Raw genomic sequence first — 14,874 nt, 5'->3', positions numbered from 1 at the left:
AATAATGGGAATAAAAGAGCTTTCTCGGTAATACACATATCCACCCACCTGTTCCTTACCCCTTACCTTAAAAAATGCACATCTCTTCTTCATGAGAAGAGATCCCCCTATTTGAGATGAGAAGCACTTTTCTCTCTGCCATCTTGAACCCCATATGCAGCCTACTCGTTTATTCACTTATTCATCAATTCAAAACAGTGATTGAGAGCCTACTATGTAGCAGACACTATTCTAAGAGCTTGTGATAAAGCAATGAGCAAGCGATACACAGTCTCTGCTTTCCTGGAGCTTTTCTAAAGAGACAGAGGATGTAGTCAATTAAAAAAAAAAACAAGTACATGGTCAAGACAGCTTCCGGTTATGATGAGTGTCATAAGTTAAATGGGAAGCGTGACATGATGGAAATGACCAAGGAAGGAGACTATTTGGGGAGACATCTTTGTGGAAGTGACCTTTGAGTTGAGGACAGAGGGCGAGGAGCTGCCAACCATGGGACGGATCTGGACATGCTAGAGAACCTCAAGTGCCAGGGAAAAAGGCCCTGGCACGGCTTCCTGGGAAGCCCAAGTTTGCTTTGCTGAGGTTGAGAGCAACTGGATATCCAGGTTTCCTGGGCCAGCTCTCTGTCCTCTAAACCGTGTCCTAGTGGGTACTCACAGGGTTAAGAACACCATCTGCTGAATCTCTATGGATTCCCCCATTGCTGATGGTTTCTGGCAGGGCTGGTTTCTAGCTGCTGCCTTTGCTCATCCATTCCTATTTCTAGCTAAGCCTCTAAAACCTCTGCTGAGATCTGTGTCAACAATGCTTGCTAAAGCCAAAGTGAGCACACAATTATTCCTCTTAACTACTGCTACTAATAGGAATATTGACTTTCACGTCTTCAGACCACCTCAGTCTGGGGACTTATAATGGAACTGACATAAGGTCCATCTAAGAAAGGACACCTGTGTAAGAATGAGAAGCAGGCTTCAGAGTGGAAAATCATCCACTAGCTGTTAAGAGCTCTCCTTCCTCTTGTAATGTAATAGGGTAATGTCCCTCGAGTTCATGTTCATCCCAGGTGCCTAAATGGATTTGCCTGGTGATGTGGCCCCTCTCCATCCTGCCCCCTTTTTGTGCCCATCCCTCTGGAAATACTTGAAATACATAATAGTCACTTTTATCACACAATTAAATTAAAAGGAGTGGTGAAGAGAAGAAAACACCCTGTAACTCATATCATTCAGAGTGGATGCTGTTAATACCCAGGATTTCTGGGCCAACTCAAACCCAGAGGTGTATTCTTCTCACAAGTAATGTCATAGTTCTTCCTGACTCTTTATGTAAAGCTTTGTCCCTGAAGGCTTTGACTCCGGGAGCTGACTTTGACCTCCAAGTTCTGTGCCAAGTACCTGTCCATGAGGATCTATTGCTTGTGTGTGTGTGTGTGTGTGTGTGTGTGTGTGTGTGTATGTGTGTGTGTGTGTATGTTTTCTTTCAAGGCTGATCTTTGTGTGCATCATTAAGACATATTTATAAAGCATTTACTATGAGCCTGCAATTGCCAGATTCTTCCTGGTCTGTTCACCTCTATGGACAAGCTAAATGTGGCTTTAGGCCATGTGAAGCTTGAGGGACACAGGCAGAGTGGCATGGGGTGACAAGTACTTTGATAGAAGTAAAATAGGAGGTCTAGGGAGCACAGAAGACAGAAAAGAAAAAGGCTGCTCTCGTGAAGGGGGTCAGAGATATTTCTGCCTCTGCTGCTCTCATCTTCTAAATGTTCCCATTATGTTTCTCCTCTTTCCTGCTTCTGGCTACAGATTGCCACTGCCCATCTAGTCAGCTCCCAGCCACACAGCCTATCAGAAATCATGCTTTTTATCCTCCCTGAAGTCTCTGTTCCGTATGATTTACCAAACCAAGCTTTCTTCCTGGCCTCCTCTGACCACTCCCATGACAAATGACGGAGGGTTTCGTGTCCAGGAACAGGGGGCTATTGGTTAGTTGGAAGAGGATTCAGGATAATTCTCCTAGGAGTTTTGGTGCCTCATGCTTCTTTTTTTCTTTTCTTTTCTTTTTTTTTTTTTTTGAGAGAGAGAGAGAGAGAGAGAGAGAGAATTTTTTTTAATATTTATTTTTTAGTTCTCGGCGGACACAACATCTTTGTTGGTATGTGGTGCTGAGGATCGAACCCGGGCTGCACGCATGCCAGGCGAGCGCGCTACCGCTTGAGCCACATCCCCAGCCCCCTCATGCTTCTTTTGACACTTCTAAGTTAAGGGCTCAGGAGAAGAGTTCTTTGGCTATAGGAAAAATTCTTTCTCTGAAGCTAACAAGCCTGTATGAGGATAAAATCAGCTCCTGAGCCTTCATTAGACCTGAGCACTACCCAGATGATGCAGGGTGGAACCGACAGTATTAAATCAACTATTCAAATGAGGAGATTTGCATGCATTTCCAAGCCAGGACTTGGTGTACCTGCTAGAATTTTAATAATTTAAGCTGTGACCTTCAGCATTTTTAATACACAATGACTGACTATACTGAGAAGGAAAAATGCATTAATAAAGTGTATTGTATACTTCTGGGGAGCAGGTGAGATTTTTTAAGACGAGTAGTGTTTATTTCTGTGCCAACTACCACATCTCTTCTCTTATTCGGTGTGATACTTATCCAGCCTATGCCACAGGAAATGAATTAATGAGTTTACACATTTATTGTATTCTAGGATCTTCTCTCTTTTACAGAATCTTTACATTGCCAGGTGTCATTTGTCACTCACTGGCTTGAGATGGAAGATGAATCTGGTTTTGGTATTCTTTCTCTAAATGCACAATAAACTTGAGGCCAACTCCCTCTGACTCAAGCCTCTCTTACTGATAAGTAAATACAGTAGAGCTTACTGATCAGAATACCAGAAAAGGTTCTGAGTCACCTTAGATAAGGGTCCTGGTTAGGTAAAGCTCTGTGTCCAGGTGCCTGTTCCATGGCTGTGGTAAGCATCCTCAAAATTTTCATGGCCTCAATATCCTCCTATAGGTCTTTTCTAAAGCTCAGAATTCCTTATTTTATATATAACCATTTTTTATCATTACTGAAATAAATTTGTCCTTTACAGAACAGTAGAAAATAAATAAAAGTCAACAGTATGAAATTAATCCATAATTCCGTGCTCCTTAAGTTGTAGACACTTGTTGGTATGTATTCTTTTAGATTCATCAGCAGGCTTGCACTATGTGTGTTTTATAATTTGTTTTTTTTTTCAGTGAATTCCTTTTTGAGAACTCTTCTTTTACACTATTACATGTCCTTCCATGTTCTTTTAATGGATGCCTAATAATATAATTAAGCCTTATAATATAATTAAGTGGGATATTTAGCATTTCTAATTTTCCACAATTCTGTAATAAATAGTTTTTCACAGTACTATCATTTCAAGGAGTCTCTAAATGTTTATCATTTGGGAACATTTTCCTGGGTCCAGGCCAACTTGGGCAACCTATGACAAGAGACAGTCACAGAATTGTTGATTCTCTTCAAGAAGAAACTTAGTGATCGCTCTTGGCTGAAATATGAGTTAATGATAATGATAATACCTAACTCAATGTTTCCTTCCTTCCTTGAAAGATAATATGTTCTTTTAGCTCCAGAATAATATGTGGTAAAGAGTTTTTATTTTTGTTATACTTTTTCTCAGATGGGAAGGCAGAGTCTCAGAGTGGGTAAGTGACTCTAATTCATGGTGTGGTGTCTGGTAACGTCTTGGTCTCCAATTCAAGTCCATGAGCGTGTACTTGTAAAGGTTAGGGAAGTCTTCTCAGGGTTCTGCTGCCTGATCTGTGTTTATTTTTTAATCCAAGTCACACATTGATTGGTTTGCATCCCTCTATCTACTTCTTTTTTTATGTCTTAGTAGAGCCAAGTTATTCTTTTGTCTACCAGATAGTCCTTCCTGAATGTCTTTGTGGAGGTAAAATAAATAAGTTTTGAACCAGAGAAGGGTTCATACAAACAGAGGCCATGGGATGCAGAGCAGGAAGGAATGGTCCCAGCGGGGGTTGCCTAGTGTGCTACTTGGGTGAGAGGTGAAGTTGGCTTGGGTGGGAGAGGGAGAAATGAGAGCAAGTATGAAAGACCTCCCCCAATACACCTGGGCCCTGGCAATTCCCGCTGTTTAATTGGCACCACATCTGCTTCTGAGACACTGGGATGGACACAGATTTTTGTGATGAATGCACTTTCATTACATCTTATCATATTCTGATCATCAGAGTATCAAGAAAAGGCATATATACAGGATAGACAACTATGGAGATAAATCAGTTGAGATGATTTCTCTCTCTCTCTCTCTCTCTCTTTATTGTGAATGCTTTGTTTGATTTCCTGTCATTCGTAGTTGTTTCTCTGATGCAGCATCGATAGCGTTTGCTGAATGCTGCCAGACAGAATGTGGTCACTGAAGCCCCGTTATGCAGGACTCTGGGTGTTCACTTTCAGGAACACAGCGCAGAAGGGCAAATCCCAAAGCAGCCCATGCTCTGGGAAACACACAGCCCTCAGCTGAAGAAGGAAGGCTGGAGGAGCGCCCTCTTGTGAAACTTGGCTCCTTGTCCAATCTGCCTGGTAACAGGCTATCTTTTGCAGCTTTTTAAACCAATGGGTATTTTTTCCCCCATGGATTTGTGTTTGAATGTATTCCTAGAAGATTCTAAGTGCAATTCCTGGCTGCTTTTAATATCCACCAACAATTGGTCACCTCAAGTCAGTATGCAATCCAAAAGATTGCTTTTTCTTTCCCTTTGAAGAAAACCAGATTAACTGTGAATTGTCGCCTTATTCAGCACATAGTAATTATTTTTGTATTTTTTTTGTGCAAAGCCTTTCAAAATACAGTTTTATGATTAGATATAAAAAAGCAACAACACCCTAATTCTCCACCTGGTAGGTTTTAAGCAAATCCCAGGAAGTTTGGGGCTATTTTTAGTCCTAATTAATTATTCAGCTAAGATAATACCAAGTTCAGCAGCTTATTTGGAGAAGGCAGGACACCTGGGCTCTCAAGGCAGCCTCGGGTCAAAAACCGACATCTTTACAACAAAATAGTGCTTTCCCCATGTCCGGGGAGAGTGCAGGGGGTGGCATGTTCTGTGATGCTGGTGTCAGCTTTGCCAGCCTGGAGGCAGTGAGTGCAGGAGAAACTGCTGATTCAGAGGACTTCAGACATGGCTGATCTCACTGCATTGAAAATAGGTCACGAATGACACATGGCAAGAAGCCAGAACACAGTGGCCAGGAGCTCTAAATGGTCTGCTGGTGGCAAGATCCAATTTTACTCCAATTCCAGAAAGAAAGCAATGTGCTTTAATTTGTTTGAAACAATCATAGGGTTATAGAAATCACATGCTAAGATTATGATCTCACCCCCAACCCTGCCTTTATTTTCCTAAGTGTTCAAGCATATTGTTTCAGTTTATCCCATTTCCATTCCTGTGTACTGTGATAACTCCAGAGCTCCTTCGTCATTTTTGAACAGTCACATAGATATGATTCTTTTTTTTTTTTCCTGCCCAGGCAGCAAGGAGCAAAATTTAGACAATGATGCTATTAGCCCCTCTGATTCCTTCTGTATGGGCACTGAAATGATTCTGGTCTATCTGATCCATACCACCTTGACCTTCATGAAACCATCTTTGTGATTCTAAGGAGAGTGGTCTCCTTCATCTTTGAATTTCCAAACTCCAGCACAGTGCCTGACATAGAGAAAGCATTCATTAAGTGGTTGTTGAGTTAGTGGGTGAACGTTTTCAGCTGGTTTTCTTAAAACTGAAGTGGGTTCTAGGCATTACTTGTCTTATGGTATGGGATTACCTTATGTGGGATATTGATTTCATTGAATGATGAAATCACTGAGATTAATGCTTAAAACACAACAGAGTGAGGAGAAATGAGGGAAGATATTTGCTTTAGGGCTGCCCACAAAGAACTAGGAGTTAGGTAGGGTTTGGTTAAAGGAAGGTGAACCTGTCCAGGCAAATAAGGTATTTTACCCATGATTTGTCATAAGAAACCTTCTTTAAGAGGTGACCTGATGGCTTCTCTCTAATGCCCCTTCTTGGAATCCTGAAGAGCAGGGTAAGAATGGCTCTTGTATCAGGGAAGAGTTTTCAGTAAGGTTTATAACTCAAGGGACCATCACACAGCTTGGAAACAAGCGAGTAGCACCTGGAGATCCCTCCCGGGACTCCTCTAATCTGTGTGTTTCTTTGTTTAGATGGGAATGCCGGCAGAGTGGAGTTAGTATGCAGAATGCTCTTCCCATGACCTTGAGCCAGCAGCTGCAGCTTTGTCCCTCCTCAGTCCCTTAACATTTTGCACTGCATTAAAACCATCTTGCCGATTGTTTTCTGGTATCCACTGTGCCTCTTCTAGTTTCCATGTTTTTTTTTTTTTTCTTTCCGTCCTTCTGCTTGGAATATCTCCCTTTACCCATCTGGCAAACCTGAGTCTGAAAAACCAGACTTATCATTTACAACTTCCCTTAGCAGCCACCTCCTATGGAACGTCTCTTTGGGTGTCTTTCCCCTGAGTTCTCATAATTAACCTGTGACTGCGTCTATCACAAATTCACTTTGTTATTGGATAATTATCTATTAAGTTTCTATTATATGCTGGGCATAATACGAGTCACTATAGTTGCAGTGATGGACATGCAATGGTTCTTGTCCTTAACTAGCTCACTGTCTGGTGAGAGGATACAGACAAATAAACAGATATCTGAAACAAAGTACAATGTCTTAAGATAGGAATAAGCATTGGATGCTATGAAGGTACATAGAAAGGCCCTGACCCTGACTTGAAGGGTTAAGGAAGGATTTCTAGATGAAGTAACATTTTGTTCAATATCTAAAAGGTTGAATAGCATTTAGCCAAAGACATGGGAGTAGAGCACACCAGGGAAAAGAAAAGATCATTGTGTATCTCTATGATTGGCTGCAGATCACAGAGCTTGAGGACTGAGACTGTTTTTATTCATTAGTCTAATCCTAGCTCATATCACAATACCTGGAACACAGTAGATTTCCAAGAAAATGTTTATGGAATACATGAGTGAGTAAATGAATGAATGAAGGAGTCTCTGCTGAGATGACTGATAACCTACCTCAGAGATGATGATTCTTAGAAAATAAATATTAGCTCAATGACTCTTGATCCTAATTTTTGTATGCTCCTTTCTGTATTCTTATCAGCTGGTTATTAGCAACATTAAAACTACATGGGCTCTATGTATAAGTGCATTTCATGTTCTGAGTTCAAAGTTGACGTGGTTTCCACATGCAGCAAAATGATCCAACCCAATGCTTCTCAAACAAATGTACAATTTCTAAGAAGACTGGTACAAACAGAATTAGAACTGACTGTGCATTTTTACAGTGCTTAAAGTTTCTGTTAATCAAACTGTGTTTTCACGAACAGGCCTCTTTCATTTTTTATGATTGGAATAATACTGATTTTAAAAAATGTTTTGTTGTTGTTGTAGATGGACAGCATGGCTTTATTTAATTTGTTTTTATTTTGATGTGTTGCTGAGGATCAAATCCAGTGCTGCACATGATGGTAGGCAAGCGCTCTGCCACTGAGCTACAGCCCCAGCCCCTAATACTGATTTTTGTTGTTGCCATTGTCAGCTGCCTCTCAAAGTGTGTTCCGCCATGAATAGAACAGTGAGGAAGTTCCGCAGGCCCACGCACCTCCACACTTATTGTTAGTGAGCTCTGCATTTCTGAATCACCTTGGGAAAATGGAAAATGATTAATTCCAAGCAAAAAGGTGATTTATATTTTCTGAATGAATGATAGTAATTGAGTGGTATCTCTAAAGGGATTTGCAGAGGAGCTCATGAAAGAAGTGGAGAGCATCTCATTGTTCTCAGGAGTTTCTTTAGTATGACAAGCTCTGCCTGGAGTAGGGGAGGCCAAATAGGCAAGAAATAGTGAGTGGGAGAATTGGAATGACATGATTTGAGAATCCTAGAGCTATTCCTCTGTGCCATGACTGTGTGGGCTGGAACCTGATGGCAAATAAATGCTCAACAATGGCTCATAGCTCACCATGGTGCATAATGGTGGTTTCCAGCTGTGGGTGCACATTAGAATCATCTGCAGAGTTTTAAAAAATACCACTCCTAGGGCTTCATCCCAGGAGTGACTGTAATTGGAGTGGGATGAGATCCAGGCATTCAGTATTTTTGAAAGTCCCCTAGGTGATTTTAATTGAAATCCAGGGTTAAGTCTAATTGGTCACAGCAGATTACGAGAGGCTTGTGCCAGTTGCGGGGTGCTCCTAGATGATGAGCTTTCCTCTACCATGATCTCCCTCCCAGGACAAGGGAAGGGAAGGGAAAGCAAGAGGAGAGGAGTAATTAAGGATTTAGTGTGATCCTCTTGAAACAGCTGGAGAGGCTTTAGGAGACCAGATTACATGCACATTGGTTGGTATTATTACCCCTGGAATCAAAAAGAATATGAAAAATGAAGAGTGGGCTAACATTTTAAAATGATGGGGCAATGGGTTGCCAGAAAGGTACTTCCAGGATGTCTTGAAACCTATTTGGAAGAAAGTCACCGATCAGATGAAGGGGCTTGTGAAGTGATATTTGATGGGAATGGAAGAAAAGTACTGGAGAGGGGTGGCTGAGGAACGAGAGATCAAGGGATATGCTGCTAAAACACTCAAGAAACAAATGGAGGTTTCTCTGTGCCTCCCAGGAGAGACGAGGAGGAGATGCAGGGATAATGTTCACAGGTATGGATGTTAATTTGTATTTTAAGATTTTAATTTTTGAGAACTGGAAAAAAAATTCAATTAATTATTTTAAGTATCATCAAAGCTGTGAGGCCTGGGACTTGTAAATGGAACACTCCACCAGAGTTATGCCTTCTAGTTACAGATTTCTAGAAGGTGTAAGGCATTCCAACGTTCATGTATTTCATTCAAAGCCTTTTAAGCCTCTCAGAACCATACTGCAGTACTCTTGCGGGGAAGTGTCTTCGTAGAGAAGCACCATTCCAGCACCATTTTAAGGATGCACAATCAAGTTGTTCTAATTGGTGCCAATCTCAATGTCAAATTCAAATTCACTTCGAGAAATCTCTGGTCTAGTCCAGCAGAAGGTCCTGGGTTTCTTTCCTTGGCCACCTGCTGTTCTGAGTTTCCTTTGTTTCTCTCCCAATAGGAGCCATTAGAGAGCCACAGCAGCAAGAGCCGCCATTGGCTCCATCTTGGAAAGCCCCCAGCTTTCCTGCAAAAAGAACGCTGGATCCCCCTGGAACCTGGAAGTTTCTAACCCTTTCAGGAGCTGCAGCATTATCTAAGCAAAACTATGTCTGCCCAGGGGAGAGAGGTTTTGTGGCCTATCCTGTACCTTGTTTATACATCTCCTAGAATTCATGACTTATTGCATAACTCAGGGCCAACAATTCTTACCTGTAAACAGGATATCGGATCTCACAGAAGTCAAGTCTCTGCCAGAAAAAAATACAGCTACATTCCTGACATCTTCCTGACATAGCACAACTCCCAGCTCTCAGTACAGGAGTGATTGTGTTTAAATGAAAAGATTGGACAGGATCAGCTGATGCTAATGCAAGAACCTTGCTGAAAGAGGCCACTATGCCCTGAGCACTGCTTATAGGTCACTTCTTATCAGTTTTCAAAGGATTCTAAAGGGCAGAGGGCCCTGGCTTCTCTTTTCTCCATGGGATGCCTTTTCTGATCTCTTTTCTTATTGTCTCTGGCCTGAAATACCTGGAGGGTTTGCCCCAATGGTATGGTTATCCTCAAATCTCCTTTAGTATCCACTAAGCCCATAGGTCTTTAATTCTCTCAGGTTTGTGGGAAACCGCAAAGGGGTGATAGGGGAGATCTATTCCAGTTCTGTACTCACTCCATTATGATGCAATATATTTAGCAGAATTTGTATTTGAAAATCAACAATGTCAATCCTAATTCTTCCAAGCAGCTCTGAACTTTGAAGATCAAAGTTCATGTGCCTCTGAGGTCTTATAAAATACAATTTGGTTATCTAAAGAAATTAGGACTCTGGCTATTTCATATCAATAATCATCATTTCCATCAACCTCTAGATAGTGTGTGAAGGCTCCAAGATCCCTTGTGGGTTATTGTCTAAAGCCAAAAAGAAAAAGGCACCAGGCAGCAAAACAATCTTCTCTTTGTCCCCAGTAGGTACGGCTTTGATACTATTCACTTTTTAAAATTGGCGCCATGAATGAATGGGACTGGGGATGTTGCTCAGTGGTATAGTGCTTGCCTAGCATGCATGAAGCCCTGGGTTCAAACCCTAGTACTGAAAAAAAAAGTGGTATTGTGAAAAGTGGTGTCTCTGATGGGTGGTGTTGGGTATTCTGAACCTAGGATTTGTGTTTGGGTCTTCTTTGGTGTCTATTTAGAAAACAACCATTCTCTCAAATATAAATTTTTCTGGATTTTTTATTCTTCATGGACTATGTGTAAGGCTCAGAAATAGTAACTGTGATCTCTTAGATGATTAAACTCATCAAGACTTTCCCTGGGTGGTAAGGGTTTTCTACTCTATAGAATCCTTGCAGCCCATGAACAGGGCACCTGGCACTCTCAGAGCTACGCACTTGATTTCTGGCTTGAAATGTGCTGCTTAGTCTCATCTTCATCTGCTCAGGGACAAACTGAAACTTGCCATTCTTGAGGGACACTCTCAAGAATGGAAATGGGATAAGGTAGTGCCCAAATATTTCCAGCTTGTGTGGTTTTCTGCACATGTTAGCCATACCAATGCTGCATGCACATCTGGATCTGCATAGCAGACATGCTGGAGTGGCTCTCTGGACCCAGCCTCCTCTTGCATGCCTCACTTCTCCCCTCACTCTCACAATTCATATTGGGGAAGAGTGACTGGGAGACTTCTGCACTTAAGCCATATGATCCAAAACCCAGGGCAAAGGCACAGGTGCTGGCTCTCAAGTTTCATTAAAGACTCCTTAGCCAGTGTCACTGAGATCCAAGTTTCTCCTCTTCTTGTGGCTTCTTCTGCCATGGCCACGTCAGATACACTTGAACCTCTGCTTCTGTGAATTCAACCAATTTCAGATCAAAAATACTTAGAAGAAATTGTGTTTGTTTTGAACATGTACAGAATTTTTTTTCTTGCCATATTTCTTAAGGAACATATTTCTTAAGTACAATAACTACTTACATAACATTTACATTGCCTTGAGTACTCTAGAGATGACTGGACCAATATGAAGGCTTTGTATATGTCATACGCAAACACTATGCTATTTTATATAGGAGACTTGAGCAGCCGCAGATTTGGGTATTGGGTCAGGGGTCTTGGAAGCAATCAGCAGATCCTGAGAGACTACTGTATGGGGGTTGAGGGCTAGGGTTTTCTGCTAGCAAGAGACTGCTCCTGGAAGGCTGGAGACATTGCGAATACATTGTCTCTCAACCTTCTCAAATGGTCTTTACCCTGAGACACCAAAGAGGAGTTGCACAGATTTTGCATATTCTCTTCCTTTCCATAGCAACGGCATCCTATGAGCTGGTTTTCTTTTTCTTTCTTTAAAGACTGCCCTTCCAGGCCTCTCATCCTCCTTAGCATTAGCAGCCTCATCCCTAAAGTTCACTGGAATCATGGACAAGTGCGCTCGGAGGCCTGTAGCCCTGGGTATGGCATACCCTTCTCCACAATGGCCTTCAGCACTGAACTGGGACCTTGAAGTTCTGGAATTTCTCTTTGTTCATTTCCTGTTTAGTTTTATTAATTGAAGGAAATAAGAGAGCCATCGCTGGTATATCAGCCAGAATTCCTGCTGCAGCTTCCTCTTCAGAAACGACATAGATCCACCTTGTCTATATATTTTCCCTTTCCATTGTCTTTTGTTTTTCCTACTGCATTCTATAACAAAGTTTCTAGGATCAATTTTATAAGCAGAGGTCCTTCTCCTTCCCTCCACATATGGTTGGAAATGGGGCCTGCTTGGTCCTGTGGTTGTGGGCACTCTGGGCTGGCACAAGAGTCTTCACTGGCTGCCCCGATGGGAGGTAGTGTTCACCTTGAGGCCATCCAAGACCTCAGACGTCAGGAGCCTTGTACCAGCCTTCCTTCCTCCATATGTTCCCCTGCCCTTCTCCACAACCTCTCAGAGCTGCCTCTGGTTGTGATCAGAAGGTCCCCTCCTGACCCTCTCCCCCTCCCTCCAATGCTGGTGAAGTGCTTCCTGCAAGAGTTTCAGTGTTTTGTGACAAGTCAGAGGAGAAAAGAACACATCAGACTCAGGAGGTTTCCTGTGGCCAGCACATAGCTTGAAGGTCTTAAGTTTTCTGTGACACAGTGACTAACACTAGGTTCAAGTATTCCTAAGAGAATTCCTCAAGATATACCCCTAGCACCAGGCCTCAGCATCGTGTGAGGATAAACAGGGAACAGCGGGGGTTAAAACTCCAAGCCTGTGGGATCCATATGCTCCATCTGCATCAGAGAGGACTCTGAACCCCAATTTTGAATTCCTCAGCCCTACCAAACGTCTCTGGGAAACTCCAAGTATACATCAAAATGTGCTCTTTTTAGGGGAGAGTTTACTGGGGATTGAACTCAGGGGCACTCAACCGCTGAGCCACATCCTCAGCCCTATTTTGTATTTTACTTAGAGACAGGGTCTCACTAAGTTGCTTAGTGCTACACTTTTTGCTGAGGCTGGCTTTGAATGTGATCCTCCTGTCTCAGCCTCCAGAGCCACTGGGATTACAGGCATGTGCCACCATGCCTGGCAAGATGTGCTCTTGATTTAGGCAAATATAGCTGTAAACTTTCTAAAAAGGAAAAGGAATGAAGGATTTTAGTATCAGCACAGATCGAGCAGGAGAGGAAAACTTAGAAAAAGAAAATGCTAGAATTAAATAAAGAGAATTGATCAGTAAAAACTCAGGAGAAAAAACTGGCTGACCATTGGAGAAAAAAGTAAACCCTTTACTCCACGGCTGATACCAAAATTAACTTCCACAAAAATATGAAATAAAAATCTGGGTGGTTTATTTTTTATAACATAGGAAGAAGGAAACACTTTCTATATCATCCAAAAAGTGACTCATAAGTATAATTAGCTCCTGATACTGTTAAACACAAATCTAATGCTTGACCCATAGTAAGCAGTTTAATACTAGCAGCAAATCTATGAGGCATTTGCTATTTATTTCTGCCGTTTCTAGATGATAAAATGAACTTACAGAGAGGTTAATTGTCCAAAGGTCTCCATGAGAGGCTGTGCCAGGATGAAAAGTCAAAAAGCATAACTTCAGGGTCTCTACTTCTAAATTACTAAACTATGAAAGAAAGTATTAAGATATGTAAATATATGAAAAAAATCAGGTAGAATGAAAGAGAAATGACCATGGGGAAAATATCCTTCCACATATGTAACAGATAAAGTATTAATATCCTTTACAGAGCAGTTTCTCAAATGTTATTGCCCAGAACACCAGTGTCCTGAACGATGCTAATGGGTGTTCTGTGATAGAAAAAGTTTTGATGGTCAATTAACTTTAGGAAATGATGTGTTAAATCTGACCACGAAACCCTTTTTCTCCCTCAGCACGCCTATTAACATCTCAAGGGGCAATAAAGTTCCCTGAAATACAGTCTGGAAGATGTTGTCTTTGTATGTAATGAGTTTCTACAAATCAGGAAGGAAAGTATGAATATCCAATAGAAAAAGGGAGACAAGACAGATGATTAAAAAAGTGAAAAATAGCTATACACATATGAAAACATGTTCAACTTTGTTAGCAATCAAGGGAAAATAAAACAATATGGGGATACCTTTTTTTTTTTTTTTAATCTTTCAAATGGATTTAGAATAAAGGCTATGTTCAGTATTTGTGAGAGTAGCAGGTAAAAATGCACTCATGAGGTCAGTGAGATTGTAAACAAAAATGCAACTTTCCTGGAAGACAGCAATTTGGCACTATGTATCAAGGATCTGGAAAAAAATGTGTATGACTTGATCAAGCAAAGTTTATGCCTAGAAATTTATCATAAGGAAATAATTGGGTAAATGTTAGATGTGTGTAGCAAGGAATTCATTACATCATTGTTTATATTAACAAAAATAACTATTCAAATAATTAAATTAATGCATAATTTTATGCATTGTACTGTGCACTTTTAAAAACAGTGATTATTGATCTATATATTCCCATGGGAAAATATCCATTGAATGGGTAGAAGTAAATCAGATTATGAAAATAAAAAATAAAAAGACCAAAAACATATTTTTAGCTTTTTTTCTTTACACCTTTCTTTGTTGCCTTTAAAAAAAAATTAATCAATTAATTATTTGTCACTTTGGCCCTATTTTGAAATAAAATTTTATTACTCTGAAATAGTGAGAAACAGATAAGGAAAATGAGAATTTCATGTTTTAACAAATACTAAGTTCTTTATTATAAATTATCCTCAGTCTGATAAGCTAAACCCCAAGTGAGAGTGAGTAGGATTTATGAAGAAGAAAAAAAAAGAAGTTTTAAAAAAATCTGGAGTGTGCAGAAACAATAGATCTTTATAAAAGAGATAGAAAAGAGGGAATTTTAACCTTTGCAGGGTTTTGAAGCTGCACTGAAATCATGGGCTTGTCAGAGGAAAAACCTGGACAGTTCATGGTTCTTCTTGTGTTGGACAGGACGTCAAAGAGTGCTTGGCAAAGGGACCCACAGAGCCACCTCCAGCAATTTCTGAAGGGAATCTCAACTCCTTGTTTCCGAATTTGTAGAACAGGATCTGGGCCAAACCCTTCCCTTTTTTGACTAACCCAAAATGAACTCCTTATGCAAAATCTG

At 40.9% G+C, this 14,874-nt stretch overlaps 1 long non-coding RNA gene across 1 annotated transcript in view; it reads left to right on the top strand.

The window, feature by feature from the left end:
• The first annotated feature begins 8,460 nt into the window (after window positions 1-8,460).
• The window catches only part of LOC110598480 (uncharacterized), a 28,576-nt gene continuing 22,162 nt past the window's right edge, over window positions 8,461-14,874 (top strand). The window contains exon 1 of the long non-coding RNA XR_002484318.3: window positions 8,461-8,787. This is a non-coding gene — a long non-coding RNA (uncharacterized LOC110598480). The remainder of the gene's footprint in view (window positions 8,788-14,874) is intronic.

The sequence above is a fragment of the Ictidomys tridecemlineatus genome, chromosome 6 (assembly GCF_052094955.1).
Source record: "Ictidomys tridecemlineatus isolate mIctTri1 chromosome 6, mIctTri1.hap1, whole genome shotgun sequence".
NCBI classification, from domain to species: domain Eukaryota; kingdom Metazoa; phylum Chordata; class Mammalia; order Rodentia; family Sciuridae; genus Ictidomys; species Ictidomys tridecemlineatus.
Note: the sequence above shows the minus strand (reverse complement) of the source record. Positions and strands in the feature narration are given on the sequence as shown.